Raw genomic sequence first — 15,893 nt, forward strand, 5'->3', positions numbered from 1 at the left:
AGGAATGCCCAAGTAAGCCCAAATTTCCGACCCACAGAATGAGAAACTAAATGTGCAGCTGCTGTCTTAAACCACTAAATTTGGGGGTGATATGTTATAGAGGCAACACTAACTATTGCACTCAGTAAGAGATTATTATTACTAGTGATACTAATTTGGTAAGTCTAGTTGACAACTATCATTTGGTCCAGGATTCAAGCTTGGGAGTCAGGGAGAAAAGGTAGGAGATCCAGGAATACTAATTCACCACCCTACCCCTCAGGTCCTTTCAAACAGAGTGACCTCCCACCGGCCTTTACCGATGACAGTTTACCTCCTTTTTCTCCCGTGAGCAGGACCGGCTTCTCTCAGCCTTTCGCAGGGTCTGACCTGTAGCAGTTCAAAGGCAGAATCAGAGATTAAGGTTGTTTTAGAACAACTAGTTTATCATCGCGAAAGCTTTTTATTTGCAAACTGAATAGACAGGGCCAATCATAATCAAATGATTTTAAGAAAATGTAGCCTATTATTATAATGGGAAAATGGCATACTTCTGAAATAGACCAACGGCAAGGAAAATGGTAATTCACACACTCACGTTATTTGACTATAATGAACAAAGCTCCAGCCCTTTAATCTGGAACATTATCTGCACTCTGAAAGGGCCGACGGACTGTAGTTTTCCCAGTCGAATTACATTTTTATTAAATTGTTTGGAATTATATAAAATGCCTTCCACAAAAATGCCTTCCACTGCGCACATATTCATAACCTTTGATGAGTGTGTACCTATGCGCTGCACCAAACCCCCAAACTCACTATGTAGGTGATGGTACAGATGTGAATTAGCAGTAATCACCCACATTTCACATAATGGGCAATTTCAGAGAGAATTGTTGCTTTTCTTGGAAGACTTGAAGACTAACATTTGAAGGTATGCATAAATTCAACAGTGACATCATAATGTTTAAATATGCTATTCCAAACACAGTTTTCACAATGCTTACGGCGTGTCCATTATAAAAGGATTCCTTGATAGAAAATTATGGACTGCCTTAGCTTTACAATATAAAACAGGAGTCAATGCATATGGGATGTGTTTTTCCCAAACTGCCTGACTTCGCTCCCAGGTGACTATTTGTGAGACTGTCACAACCACATGTTCCATTAGGTTAGAGGACTAGAAGGCAGGAGCAAAAGGCTTAATGACAGGCCAGAGATGGGGATGGAGTGCTAGAGAAAAACCTTTATTTTGGGTGTGGTCACTTCTAGTTGGCCTACACACGAGTGGAGAGAAGAGGGAAACCACGGCGGATGATAAAGCACAAAGGATGATGCTCTTTTCAAGAAAGTGAGAGGGGCCAGTAGGTGGTCTATGGGGCTCCTACATGGCGAACTGTGGTTCGAGTCCCAGACCTGGCTGGCTGCCTGCTTTCTGGGTCTGGCAGATGGCATGGTGATTAAAGCACTGGACTCCCACATGACAGATGGTAGGTGGAGTCCCAGACCTGGCAGCTTGCTTTCTCACTTTCTCTTTCTCTCTCTCTCACTGGTCAAATTACAGAACAATAATAAAATTAAATTAAATAGGGACCAGCAGGTGGGGTGGTGGTGAAGGTACTGGATTCCAACATGGTTGACCATGGTTCGAGTCCTAGATCTGGTTGCTTGCTTTCTCACTTTCCCTCTCTCTCTCTCTCATCAAATTATGAATAAATTAATTCTTTAAAAAATAAGGTGAAATAAAATAAAAAATAAATAAGGGACCAGCAGTTGACATAATGGCTATGTTGCTGGACTCCCATGTAGTCAACTGTGGTTCAAGTCCTGAACCCGGTGGCTTAAACTTACACTGGGCACGTGTGTGTATGTGTGTGTGCCCAAGATCCCAAGAGGAGAATGGAGGAGAAGGGGCTGTGGTGTGGCCATTCTCCCTGGGGGGGTGATTTCTCACTTTCTGTCTCTCTGTCTTTCTGTATTTTTGGCAAGAGCATGCACCCTATAGCAAAAAAACTCTCCAAATAAATAAATAAATAAATAAATAAATAAATAAATGAAATAAATAATTCTTAAAAGAAAGAAAAAGAGAAGAAAAGGAATAAGGGAAAAAGCAAAGGCCCAAAGTCAAACCTCTTACCATGGACAAACTTTGGGCCCATATATAAAACAACTTAGAAAACAAGCAGTTAAGAATTTATAGGTGACCACAGATGGTGCATAGTATGGAAGACACTTTTGAGTTATCTGCTCAGCTTGTAACACCCTACACTGCTCTATTCTTGCTTCCTTGCCACGAGGTGGAACCCCTGGACAGTAATGACTATCCATGATCCCTTGCCTCGAACCTCAGCATTCTGTGCTATGGATGGACTACTGGCCCAACAGTAGCCAATCAGAATCTTGCCCCAGGAATCTGGAATTGGTTCTGAGACATATGGGAGGGCTATCTCTGTGGGTAAGCTTTGATGCTGTAAGCTTCTGATACCTTGAGGCATGTAAACCGAGAAGGCCAGGACACTAGGACCTAATGAACTCATCTGAAACTGACTACACACCTGCCTTTGTGTTCCATGGACACCCACTTATAACCATTTGTGTGTGTGTGTGTGTGTGTGTGTGTGTGTTTCCATTTTTGCCTTACAACAAAGAACCTAGGATTTTAAAATGAAAAGGAGCCCAAGATAAGGTACCATGGGGTATAGGGTATCAACACTGAGAGAGGTTGTATGAGGGGATCAAAGGGTATGTGGGAATTCTGTACTTTCTGCTCAGTTTTACTGAAAGCTCTGAAAAAATTGAGCTTTTTACTTAAAATGAACAAACAAAAAGACACCCAGGATTTCAAAAACAGGAAATCTGGTTTGGGGTCAATTTTTTTCCAACTTCCTGGCCTTCGATACTCTGGGGCAGGAACTAGAATGATTGGCCAAAATGCTCAGGCTGATAGTCTGAGAGCTGGGCTGGGCCCTAAGGCTGACCAGAGACAATGACACACCAGGTTGACCACACAATGCAGAGCCAGAAGCCAGGAGGTAGACCTTGAACTGGAAGGGACAAAGCAAGTTGGAGGCCAGAGATGCCCACAGACCAGGGAGTTCTCACAGAAGAAGTAGTGCTGAGGCAAGTGAGATGCCTGTAGGGCCAACCAGGGCCCACAGCAAGGGCAGCGAGCTGGAGGGAAGCAGACTAGAGCAGGGGCGGACAAGAGAGACCCCAACAAAGGCCTTTACTTTGCCGGTCACAGATTCCTGGGCATCTAGTTCTAGTGGACAGCTGACCAGTCATGGGTCCTTGGATAAATCCGAGTACCTCTCTGGACCATAATTTCTTCTTTTATTATTTTTTGAGAGGTTTTTGCTATAGGGTGTATACACTCGCTAGAAAGACAGAGGGAGAGAGAGACAGAAAGTGAGAAATACCCCCCAGCAGGGATGGCCACACCATAATCCTTTCTCCTCCATTCTCCTCTCGGGATCTTGGGCACGCATGCACACGCGCTTGGTGTGAATTTAAGCCACCAGGTCCAGGACTTGAACCACAGTGGAGTCCATGGGAGTCCAGTGACATAGCCATTACGCCAACTGCCGGTCCCGATTTCCTCTTTTTTTAAAAAAAAAATATATTTTTACTTAGAATTAGGCTGCTATATCTCTAGGTGTGTTCTTCATGTTAAAATTCTGTTACATCAATAAAGAATGGCAAAAAATTTTTAAAAAGAAAGAAAGAAATTAAGGGGGCGTATAAAAACAAAATATTAATTCAGAGAACACAGAGCCAAAGTGCTGAAATTTGAGAGCAAATCTCTCTACTGGAGCTAATTAGAAGCTTCTTTATTCATTAAATTGGTAAATCATTTGCTTATTTTCCAACAAAGATTACTTGCTCAAATTATGAGCACTTGTTATGGAAACCCCCTAGAAGACTGGTTGGCCCAGTCCTCACACCACGGACCTTGTCTCCTCCAGATAGTTGGACGCAGAGACAGCTCCTTGCCAAGGACAGAAGCGCTCTAACCAGATTACACTGTGCCTATGGCCCAAAGCGACGCTGAGTACCTTCCTGCCTATATCTCATTTATTCTCACAACAACTCAGGGAGGGAAATGGAACAAGGTGACATTAATATCAATATATGCTGCTTTCAAAAATTAAGGGGGCGTTCCTCTGCGTTGTGCAAGGTGACCTGCCTGCTTCAGCTATGAAGCAATAAATAAGGCTGAATGTAAATGATACGTGTGTACTTGACTTGATAGAACAGACGTGTGCCTAGGGAAATAAAAATAAATAAATAAAGACGAAGTGAACGCATTGAAATTTTATAAATATACTATTATACTATTCTCCCACTTACAACTTCAGAAAGGTTTTATCTGCACTTAGGATTTATTTTCGGCGGTTTGCAGATTCTGACACTTTGGTTTTACTTTGCTCTTGATACAGATAATATTCATCATTCCCATTTAGAGGGGTGTCACATCTTCCTTGGATGCTAGTTTCTGAAGTCACCAGGCAGGGAAAAATCAGTACCAAAATTACCCTTGATAAAGAGCCTCAAACCACCTGTAAAGAACAGTCGACAGGACCCAGTTTTTTATATCCACTGCTGTAGACTTATATGCATGTGGAATATTTGGTGCATATGGAAATGTATAATGCATGATAAAAATACATATGCAAAGCAGAATTTTACGGTATTCCTAATTAAACTATTCATATTGTAATTACTCCCTCTATTTTTCCTCTCAGGTGGGAGGAGAGTGGTGTGAATGGAGCCAAGAACCAGACACTGAGTTTATGAGCCATATGCTTGGGGCCAGGTAGCATGGCGGTTAAGGTGTTGGACTCCCACATATGGTTCGAGTCCCAAACCTGGTGGCTTGCTTTCTCACTTTCCTTCTCTCTTGCTCTCTCTGTCTCTCTCTCTGGTGAGCATGTGTGAAAAATTTTAAAATAATAATAATAAATAAAATTAAATAATTCTTTTTTTTTTTTTTTGGAGAGATTTTCGCTATAGGGCACGTGTACTCACCAGACAGACAGAGAGAGACATAGAGACCCCCCCACAGGGGATGGTCATGCCGCAATCCCTTCTCCTCCATTCTCCTCTCGGGATCTTGGGCACGCACGCACACGCGCCTGGCGTGAATTTTAAGCCACCAGGCCCGGGATGCGAACAGCGGTCGACTACGTGGGAGTCCAGCGACGTAGCAATTACGCTAACTGCTGGTTCCCAATAATTCTTATTTTTTTAAAAAGCCATATGCTTGTTGGCTACAGCTCCAGTATTCTGGGCACCTAATATGGGACCAATTTCTATGTGTACGCATTATCTCCTGTCCCCTCCCCGCCATTCCTTTAGAACAGAGGTCAAGAAATTTTTTTCTATAAAGGACCAGATAGTTAAGTATTTTTGCCTATTTGGGCTATAGGCTGTAAGACCATAAAGTCTCTGATACAACTACTCAATTTGCCATTGTAGCACAAAAGCAACCATAAACAATACATAGGCATAACTGTGTTCCAATAAAACTTTATTTACAGGGACCAGCAGATGGAGTAAAGGTTACATCACTGGACTCCCACGTAGTTGACTTCGGTGTGAATTGTGGACCCACCAGTGTAAAACTCACGCTGGGTGCATGTGCATGCATGCATGCCCAGAATCCCAAGAGGAGAATGGAGAAGGGGTTGCGGCATGGCCATCTTCCCAGGAGGTGATTTCTCACTTTCTGTCTCTCCAGGGAGCACACTAGTTCTATAGCAAAAATCTCTCTCAAAGCAAAAACAAAAACAAACAAAAAGACTTTATCTACAAAAATAGGTCACAGGCCAGATTTGACCCACAAACTAGTTTGCTAATTCTTCCTTCAGAAGGACAGTGCTAGTTCAGTTGGGACACACTCATGAAGAATGAAAAATAAACAGAGGGTGAATGATTAAATGGCCTGCTTAAGGTCACAAAAATGTAGCTTGTAAGTGGCAGGACTCAGTGTGCTCCCAATCACCATTATCACTGTCGTTATCATCATCATCGCTATCCTCATCACGATCACCACCGTCAATCATTATCATCACCATTGTTAACACGGGAGTTCACCCTAGCCGGGGTTTCCTATATGCCAGGCACTGGGCTCCTGGCTAAGTAATACATCAACTCGTTTACTCCTCACAGCTACTCTAGGAAATAGGTACTATTATTCCACTTGTCAGATGAGGGCACTGAGACGCAAAGAGGTCAGGCAGCTTGCCCAATATCACATAGCTAGTGGGGAGCGGCGCCTCGATTTGAATCTGGGCAGTCTGACTTCAGGCGATACTGGCCCCCAGCCAGGCCATTCCAACAGTACAATAACAAAGGCAGAATATGTTAGAGAAGGCATCTGACTTTAGAAACTCTTTCTGTGATGTAGCGTTTTAATGTGCTTTGGACTCCCCAAGCAATTAATAAGGGTATTAGAAGAAAATGATTCCCCAACGAAGACGGAGCTCCCTTTTGGCCAGATGGCTTACTGAGAAGATCTAAAATATAGCAATGAGTATAAAATGCCAAGTGTGGAAAGGCAAGCTTGACATTAGACATACCCTCCTACTACTCAGGTAAAATACTCAAGCTTGCAAGGTTTGGGCTTTGGAGAATAAAGGTGACTCAGTGGAAATCTTGCAGGCAAAGAGAATCTGTGCAGGAACCTCCCTGTCAGAAAACAGTTTTGAAGAGCTTCTTTCTCCCCAGCGGGGTGATGGTACACAAATTAGGTTACCAACATTAGAAGCAAATTGTGTGGTAGTGCCATGGTCTAGTGGTTAAGGTAGCATCCACATGGCTGATCACATGGTTCAAGTCCCAGACCTGGTGGCTCGAGAAACACAACGGGCATGCATGCAAGTATGCCCCAAATTCTGAAAGAAGGGCGAAGTGGTGAAGAGAAAATATCAGCATGACCATTCCCCATGGGGAATGAGGGTGTTTTCTCTTCTCCCTTTCTCTCTGTCTCTCTGATGAGCACATGTGCCCTATAGCAAAAACATAAAGAAGCAGCTTATTTCTTCGGTCATCAAAATATGAAGGCCCACATTGCTCTCATTTTATCTATTAATATGTCACTTAATTTACATGATGAAATCTCACCAAAATACCTCCCGGACTTCCCAGGTCGGCAAAAATCCAGGTGTTTGACACTATACTGTTGGCAAGATCTGAGAGGACTACTAAATGCACCCTTACAGGGTGTTTTGGCAACATTCTCAAAAGCACAAAAGCATTTTCCCCTTCAGCCAGAGATATCACTATCGGAAATCTGCCTGAAGAAATAATTCCACAGACATATCCACAAAGAATTCACTGTATCATAACCTGCAATAGCAAATATTATAAATAACTCTTTAGTCCATCAGTAGGGAACTACTGAATAAATATGATTCCATACAATAGAATGGAACATTGTGAAAGTGCCAAGAAAGAATGAGCAAGCTCCTTTTGAGTCCAGCAGGTGGCATCATGATTAAGGTGCTGGATTTCCATGGGGCCGACTGTGGTTCAAGTCCTGGACCTGGTGGCTTGCTTTCTCACTCCTCTCCCCAGCCCCCCATCTCTGGTGAGTATAGCAAGTTAAAAAATAATAACAGGGACCAGTGGATGGTGTAATGGTTATGTCACTGGGCTCCCACATAGTTGACTGCGGTTTGAGTCCCGGACACAGTGGCTTGAAACTCACGCCAGGTGCGTGTGCGTGCATGACCGAGATCCTGAGAGCAAAATGAAGAGACTGCAGTGTGGCCATCTCCCCTGGGAGGGGTGATTTCTTGCTTTCTATCTCTTTGTGTCTCTCTCTCTGGTGAGTCCGCATGCCCTATAGCAAAAATCTCCCTCCAAATAAATAAATAAATAAATAAATAAAATTAAATATGTCTTTTTAAAAAAAGATAGCTTTATTTAGTTATGTAGAAGTTTTTGCCTTAGGGCCCATATGCTTGCCAGAGAGAGAGAGAGAGAGAGGACACACTGAGAGGGGAAGTGAGAAATCACCCTGCAAGGGGGATGGCCAAGCCTCAATCCCTTATCATTCTCCTCCCTTGATCTTGTTCACGCACGTACATGGTCCCAGTGTGAGTTTCGGGTCACTGGGTCTGGGATTCGAACCGCAATCAGCCGTGTGGGAGTCCAGCAATGTAACTTCTACACCTCTGCTGGTCCCTTGATAGCCATATTTTAAGAGAAAAAAAAAAATCAGAGGCAGAAAGTGTATGTGGTTATATGTAACGCTTTTCTAAGAAAAAGGGAAAATAAGAATATATACTTATATTGGGTCTGTTTATATAATCAACCAACCAGAGAGCATATGTGAACAACTTCTCAATGTACACTTTTCAAGTTTTTTTTTATTGTTTTTTTTTTTTGGCGGGGGGGGAGGAGGGAGGGAGGAACATGCACCTATGGGAGAGAAAGAGAGAGAAACTGAGACCTTTTGATAGGGTCTTGTCACTTCACCATCCTCCTGCCCCACCTCCCAGTTAGCTAGGACCACAGCTCATGCCACTGTGGCTGGCCTGTTCAGAATGAACTGGAAACAGAACTCAGGACTCCCATGTGACTTCAGGCACCATGCAATAGCACCCTCCTACTTGACCCACTGCAGCTGGGTCTATATTGTTTTCATTTTAAAATTATTCATTTGGACCTGTTTCCTCCTCAAAAAATGAAAATAAATTTAAGGCTGACACCATAGCTGGTGGTTATGAGAAGCCAGATCCCTAGCAGCTTGAAAACCACTGAGAGTGTGTGCACGTGTGCCCCAAACCCTGACAGGATGGAGAAACTGATACGGGGTTGCGGGATGACCACACTTCCTTGGAGGGTGCCTTCTCCTTTTCTTTCTCTCTCTGGTGAGTGTATATGCCCTCTAGCAACTTAAAAATAAATAAATAAATAAATAAAATAAACTGAAAATATTAAATGTCCAAGAGCTGATTTACATTTTTACAAAAACATAATCTAATGAGACATCCCGCAGACTTTCCCATCAGAGGCCCCAGAGGGGGCAGGCAGTCTGTCAGAGGGAGATGGAGTAGCCTCTGTGAACCTCAGGACCCTGAAGCTTGCCGGAAAGAGAACACAGAATTTTTAGAGAACAAAGTGCCTTCTTTTAAGAGCTCAATCTGTAATGCATGAGAGATAAGAATGAAATGATGACAAATATAGTTTCTGGAAATTGAAACAAAAGTTCCTTAGTTGAGGCAATAGGCTATTGGTGCCCTGCTCATTTATTAGAGGGCGAAGTTTCTGCAAAATGGCTAGAGAAGACGAGGAAGGAAAAGAGAAAAAGGGAAAAGGAAGGCAAGACCTGCCTGTGTAGGTTGTCTGGAAACTGCGGCTCACCTGGGGTCAGCTTTTACTATAGCACTTACTGAGCACCTACCAGAGCCAGGTTCTCCCCGGGTGAGAGCTCTTGGGATTCCTACCATGTGCAACAACGGACTCACAGCTCAGAGAAGCAAAGCAACTTGCCCAAGGTCACAAAGCAAGAAAATGGAAGAGTTTGGATTAGAAAGAAGTCAGTGGGGGCTGGCAGGTGGCGTTGTGGTTAAGACGCTGGACTCCCATATGGCTGACCACAATTCAAGTCCCAGGACCTAGAGGCTTGCTTTCTCACTTTCCCTCTTTCTCTGTCTCTCTATGGTCAAATTAAATAATAATAGTAATACATAAAATAAAATATTCTTAAAAAGAAAGAAATCAATCAATCAATCAATCAATGGGACCAGCAAATGGTGCAGCAGTTATGTCACTGGACTCCTACATGACCAACTGTGGTTCGAGTCCTGACCCAGTGGCTTGAAACCCATCCTGGGCACATGTGAAAGGGATTGTGCATACCATCCTCCGTGAGGAGTGATTTCTTACTTTCCCTCTCAGTGTCTCTGCCTCTCTCTCCTCGGTGAGCATACCAAGCACCTCCACAAAAAAAAAAAAAAAAAAAAGAAAGGAAAAAAGGAAGGAAGGAAGGAAGGAAGCAAGCAAGCAAGCAAGTAAGCAGTCAGTCTGGCGGCTAACCAGCGTTCACTGCTGCCTTCCTGCCCTCAGGCCTGCCTTTGGTTACATGAACTTCAAATCTAGGAATGAGAGCACCTCCAGCACCTTCAAGTCTAGGAATGAGAGCACCCCTCAGCCCCATTCCAACTTCCTACGTGCTTCCAGAACCTTGATTCTGCTTCTCCCTGCAGGTTTATATAGACACGTGTGTGTTTGCATAAACACATGCAGATAAAGCAAGCAGCAGAGAAAAGGAATATCTATCTGCAGGGTGGGTCAGAGCAGTCTGGAGCTCAGCTGCCCAGCCTGGGGAGGGGAGGAGGGGGGGTTGCTATTTGGCGCCAGCTGGTGGTTTCTATGCAGGAATGTAAACCCAGTTTTGCTGCATTCGATTTTTCCAGAGAAGCTGTAAATCCAGTCTTATGAGAGAGCTTCTAATTTTTAAATGTTGACAAGTGATTAAGAAATGTTTTAAATTCTGTATGAGGTCAACATACAGAGCTCTGATTTCCAACCTAATAGGTAACTAGACAGAAGAAGGGACCACCTCCTGCCTTAATCACTATTTCTTTATCTTGATCCATGGACCCCTTTTGAGGGGACTTTTATAAGACCATCCATAAGAATAACAGAAATCTGGGACCAGCAGTTAGCGTAATGGCTATGTCGCTGGACTTCCATGTAGTCAACCGTGGTTCGAGTCCCAGACCTTGGTGGCTTAAACTCACGCCAGGCACGTGTGCGTGTGTGCCCAGGATCCCGAGAGGAGAATGGAGGAGAGGGGATTACGGCATGGCCATCCCTCCTGGGGGATGATTTCTTGCTTTCTGTCTCTCTGTCTCTCTGGCAAGTGCACATGCCCTGTAGCAAAAACCTCTCAAAAAAATTTAAAAAATAATAATAATAACAGAAATCTATTAGGCAAAGAACAGGACTATCTGAAAGCCAGGTAAGCGCTGGATCTGCAACCCAGTCTCCCCTCCATTCCCCACATGTGCCCCCAGGCGGGTCCTGGGCCTTTAAGTTACACTCCTGTCCTATGAAAGTCAGAAATGATATCCCTGTCATTCTTCCTTTGCATTTTCCGTGTAACTCAAATTCCCGGGGCCCAGTTTGCTGCCAAATTACCTGAGATAAACAAGTCATGCTAAGATCCTCTTTTCCTTTCCAAACCCAAACAGCAGCTGGCAGCTAGAAACGGTTATTTATAGCCTGCACACCGTTCCTGCATTTGCCTGGTTTAGGACTGCTTAGCCATGAGTTCTTTGGCTGGCTTCATAATTAGATGAGAGCCTGGGGACTGTGCTGTGCGGTGGCTAAGAGGGTAGGCTCTGGGGCTGATTGTCTGGCTCAGCCACTCTTGACCTGTCCGAGAGTCTTAGCAATCCCTCCACATAAGGCGGCCTTATCTTGGCCAGGCTAAAATAATACATTTAAAACACATAGAACAGTACCCAGCACACATTAGGTACTTAGCAGTTATTGCTAAGAAGCATCTCCCAGAAGGTGCTGACTTTTAATGGATCTCTGCAAGTTCTATTGAATTCTGGCTCCCAAATATATCCTGAACCTGTCCATTCTTCTCCTTCCTCCCTGTCCAAGCCCCTGTCATCTCTCCCTGGACTTTTCCGATAGCCACCTAGTAGGTCTCCCTGTCTCTACTCTTGCCCAGACTTCCCCATGGCAGTCACATAAAAATAAGGCCACCATGATCTGCCTGCTTGACGCTCCAGCGTGTCTGTCTACGTACAGAAGAGAATCTAAACCCTTCCCCTAGCTCCCCAGGCTCCAGTTCCCAGTGCCTGGCCCCTGTGATATTCAGGCCTCCTCACCACCCTCCCTCAAACTCACACTCCTGCAGCCCCACCTGCCTTTCTTCTGCTGGCAAGCTTCAAGACTCCTTCCTGCCTCAGGCTGTGGTCCTTTCCTTTTCCTCTTTCTGGAGCATTCAGTCTGCTGGTTTAGGCAGCCTTTGCCTTAGACATCAGATCTCAGCTTAATGAGACCTCGCTCTCTATTTTTTTTCTTTTTTAGAGGTTTTTGCCTTAAGGCACATGTGCTCCTCTAAAAGAGAGACAGAAACAGTGAGAAATCACCCTCCAGGGTGATGGCTGCACCATACTCCCTTCTCCCTCTGAGATCTTGGGCACGCATGCACATGTCCCCAGTGTGATTTTCAAGTCACTGGGTCTGGGACTCAAACCGCAGTTGGCCATGTGGGAGTACAGTGACCAAAACTGCTGGTTCCTAATAGGACCCACCTCTCTTTGCAGAGCAAACTAGCCCATCTTCTCTAACTTAAATGTTTTGCAAGGGTCAGTAGGTGGCATAGTGGTTATGGTGTTGGACTCCCACATTGCTGACCACAGTTTGAGTCCTGGACCCGGCGTCTTGAAAATCACACTGGGCACGAATGTGTACCTGCCCGAAGTCCTGGGAGGAGAATGGAGAAGGGATTGCGGTGTGGCCAATTTTCCCTGTCTCTCTCTGTTTCTCTCCAGTGAGCACGCATGTCCTATAGCAAAAACCTTAAAAAACTATTCTGCATAAAATTTATCTGATGTTGAGGCTGGTAGGTGTCAAGGTGGTTAGGGGCACTGGAATACCACACAGATGACCGCAGTTTAAGTCTTAGACCTGGAGGCTTGCTTTCTCACTCACCCCATCCTGTCCTTCTCTGTTCAAATTAAAATAAATAAATAAAGTTAAATAAAATAATTTTTTATAAAAAAAAGAATTTATCTAATATTTTTCTTATTAATGTGTTGTGGTGTCTCCCCCACTAAATACCAGCTCCATGAAATTGGAAGCTGTCTGGCTTTTTTATTACTGAATGCCCCACACCTGGAACAGGGTCTGGAATGGAGTAGGCATGGTAGACATTCTGGAATCAATAAATGAGTGAGTGACCAAATTTCTGAATGGATGACACTGGCAGGGAGAGGAGGCATGATTATGAACTGCAATAAAGGCTTCATCTTTTCTTACAATGTGCTTTCCTGACCCTTCCGCCAGCTCTCAGATGCTGAAATGAAATATGACAAAGTAAGTTTGATACACCATAGGAGGTAATTGGAAAATATTGATTTCTTTCCATGTGAAATAGTAAACATAAGTAATCTTTACTACTCACTTCTGTAATTTAATCAGCAGCTTATGTGACAACATGCTTCCCAGGGTGAAATGTATTACCTCTGTACCCATCACACAAGCTCCTAAACCCATTCCCACTTCAGTCAACACAACAGGCCCCATCTACCTACTCCAGCTCCCCACAGAATACAAGCAAGGAGTCTGTGTTTGTGAAAATCTGTGAATCTAATCGGAGTGCCTTTAGTATTTGCATCCCTAAAAGGTGATGTGACAAATTGCCTTGAAAAATATGGAAAATAGGGGCCAGTGGCCCAGTGGCAAAATGGGACACTCTGCAAGGCTATCCCTCATTGGTGGTGGGGTGCCAGTTCTGCTCTGGGGACCTCCCTGAACACCCTGGACATGTACTTTCCCATGTACTGGCTGAAGGCTGCAGTAGAACACAGCATTAAGACCTTGGTGGTGCTGTCTGTCTCTCTATGGAAGAAATAAACTTTTAAAAAGAGAAAAGATGTGTTCTCTCCCTAGATAGCTCATTTTCCCTGAGAACCTACTAAGCGCCAGGCACAGTTCTAAGGACTTAAACAGAAATTCACTTGATTTTCACAGCAGCTCTATGGAAAGGTCCTATCATTAACCTCCACTTTATAATGTACAAATCTAGGCACTGAGAGAAACACTAACTAACTCCCCAGCGCCAAGGGCTGGGAAGAGGAGTCAGATTTCCAATCCCTTCAGTCCCACTTCACAAACTCCGCCCCTTCTGCTCCGCCCTAGCATTAGGAAAGCTGGAGATGGTGAGAACTGAAAGAGGGGGAAGGGAGAGTCTAATCCTCTGCCCCAGTTTTTCATGGTTTCTTTCTGCAGACTTAAAACGCAATCGCAGTGTCAAAAAGGCAAGAAGCAGACTTCTGCACAGGAGGGAGGCTTGGGAAGAGTGGTAGGAGGCGTGGAACTGAAACTGATCTGGACCTTGTTCTTCCACTGCTGGGCTGTCAGGTAGCAGGCATGTAACTCCAAGTATCTGAGGACCAAAGTTTGACTGCTTTTTCCTATCTCAAAATTCTTTCCAAAAGGCCTGTTAGAAGTCATGCCTACAAACATTAACAGACTACCTTGGTCCATTGATAACAGCCTGTCCCTGGTACAGTATCTTTAGGACGCATAGTAAGTCTTCTTATCTTTGTTAAAGTAAAACAGTTTCTTTTGCTGATTTCTTCCCCCAAACAAGAGACCTTCCTTTTCAATCACCAAGCTAAAAATTTGTAAACCTACCTATAACCTTCAAGCCTCCACTTCCAGATGTCCTGCCTTCTTGGGCTAGACCAATGAAAAGACTCTTTACATTAAATTTCAAACTTTGTTTCTCTCACTTTCAAAGTCAAATAAAAGGAGCCACTGCATCTGAGCACGCCCGAGAAACCTGCCTCTCTTTCTCTGGTTCTGGTCACTGGATCTCAGGGTTAATAGTAAACCATAAGAGTTGTTATTTCTGCAGAGCTGGTAATTTTCATCCACATACCTCATCTTCCCCATTTGATAAATGACAATAATCAGACTACAGCCAAAGTCACTTCCTGGCTGAATCTAGCCCACAGACATTTGTCTGGGTGCCACGTTGAGAAACATTTTTTCAGCCAATGTTTAAAACTTGGGAGATTTCACATTTTAAAATCCTGAGTTCAAGATGCTCTCGAAAAACTGAAAGATCTAGCAACAGAAGGCCTGCACTCCTGCCTGGGAGCTGGAGCTGACGGCAGCAGCCTGTCAGATGACACAATGCTCCTGGTTCCCACCCGGACCTCTCCCAGACGTCTCCCTGCCACTGAAGCCAACTCCGAGGTGCCATTTACCAGCAGGTGTGAGAGTTGCTTCCTTACAGTAAAGATGAAAGAGAAGGTTCATGTGTCCATATCTCAGCAAATGTGAGAACCATCACAGCCAGTCCTTACTGTGTGCCAGACCCTGGTCTAGGGGCTTTGCAACTATTAGTGCATTTAATTCTCACGAGAACTCTAAGAGGTAGATACAATTATTATTTCTATTTTATGGATGATGGAGAAATGGTCACATGCTTCTAAAAATTAGCTCCCAGGACCACAGGTGGCATGGTGGTTAAGGACAGCTAGATCCCAAATGGTGGACTGCATAATTGGAATCCTGGACCCTGTGGCTTGAAAAACATGCTGGGCACATAGGCACAAAGTCCTGAAAGGAGGGAAAAATGGAGAAGGGGTTGTGGCTTGACCATTCTCCTGAGGGGATGCTTTCTCTCTCCCTCACTCTCTTACTCTCTCTTCCTATCCTCTATGCCCCAATGAGTACATGCACCCTCTGGCAAAATATTTAAAAGAAAGACAGAAATTAGTTAACAGGTTTCTTTGTAGAAGTGAAGAATATTCTGGGGTATGCAAAGCATATTCAGGCATTGAAAAAAACTGACATAAGCAGCATAATGAAATAAATCCTAACCACAGCATTACCTGCCTTTGTAGGCTTCTAAATCTGTGAGCCCCGTGTGGGATTCTAAGGGCTCTGAGACACCCCGGGGTCCCCAAAATGGGACCTGGGATGAGCTCTGTCCAGTCTTTTCTAGCTCTAACCTTCTGTAATTTTAGGTGGGGGTCATACAATTTATTTAAATAGGGGCTAGATGGAGGTGCAGTGCTGTAATAAAATGTGACATTCTGCAAAGCTGGCCCACTTGGGAAGGTCCCAGATTCACATCTAGAGACCTCCCTCAGGACACAGGGCACCATTATCCTGGGCCTAGCAAAGGCCAGGGGTGAATTGTG

Source organism: Tupaia chinensis, unplaced genomic scaffold (genome assembly GCF_000334495.1).
Source record: "Tupaia chinensis unplaced genomic scaffold, TupChi_1.0 Scaffold000231_1, whole genome shotgun sequence".
Lineage (NCBI taxonomy): Eukaryota > Metazoa > Chordata > Mammalia > Scandentia > Tupaiidae > Tupaia > Tupaia belangeri.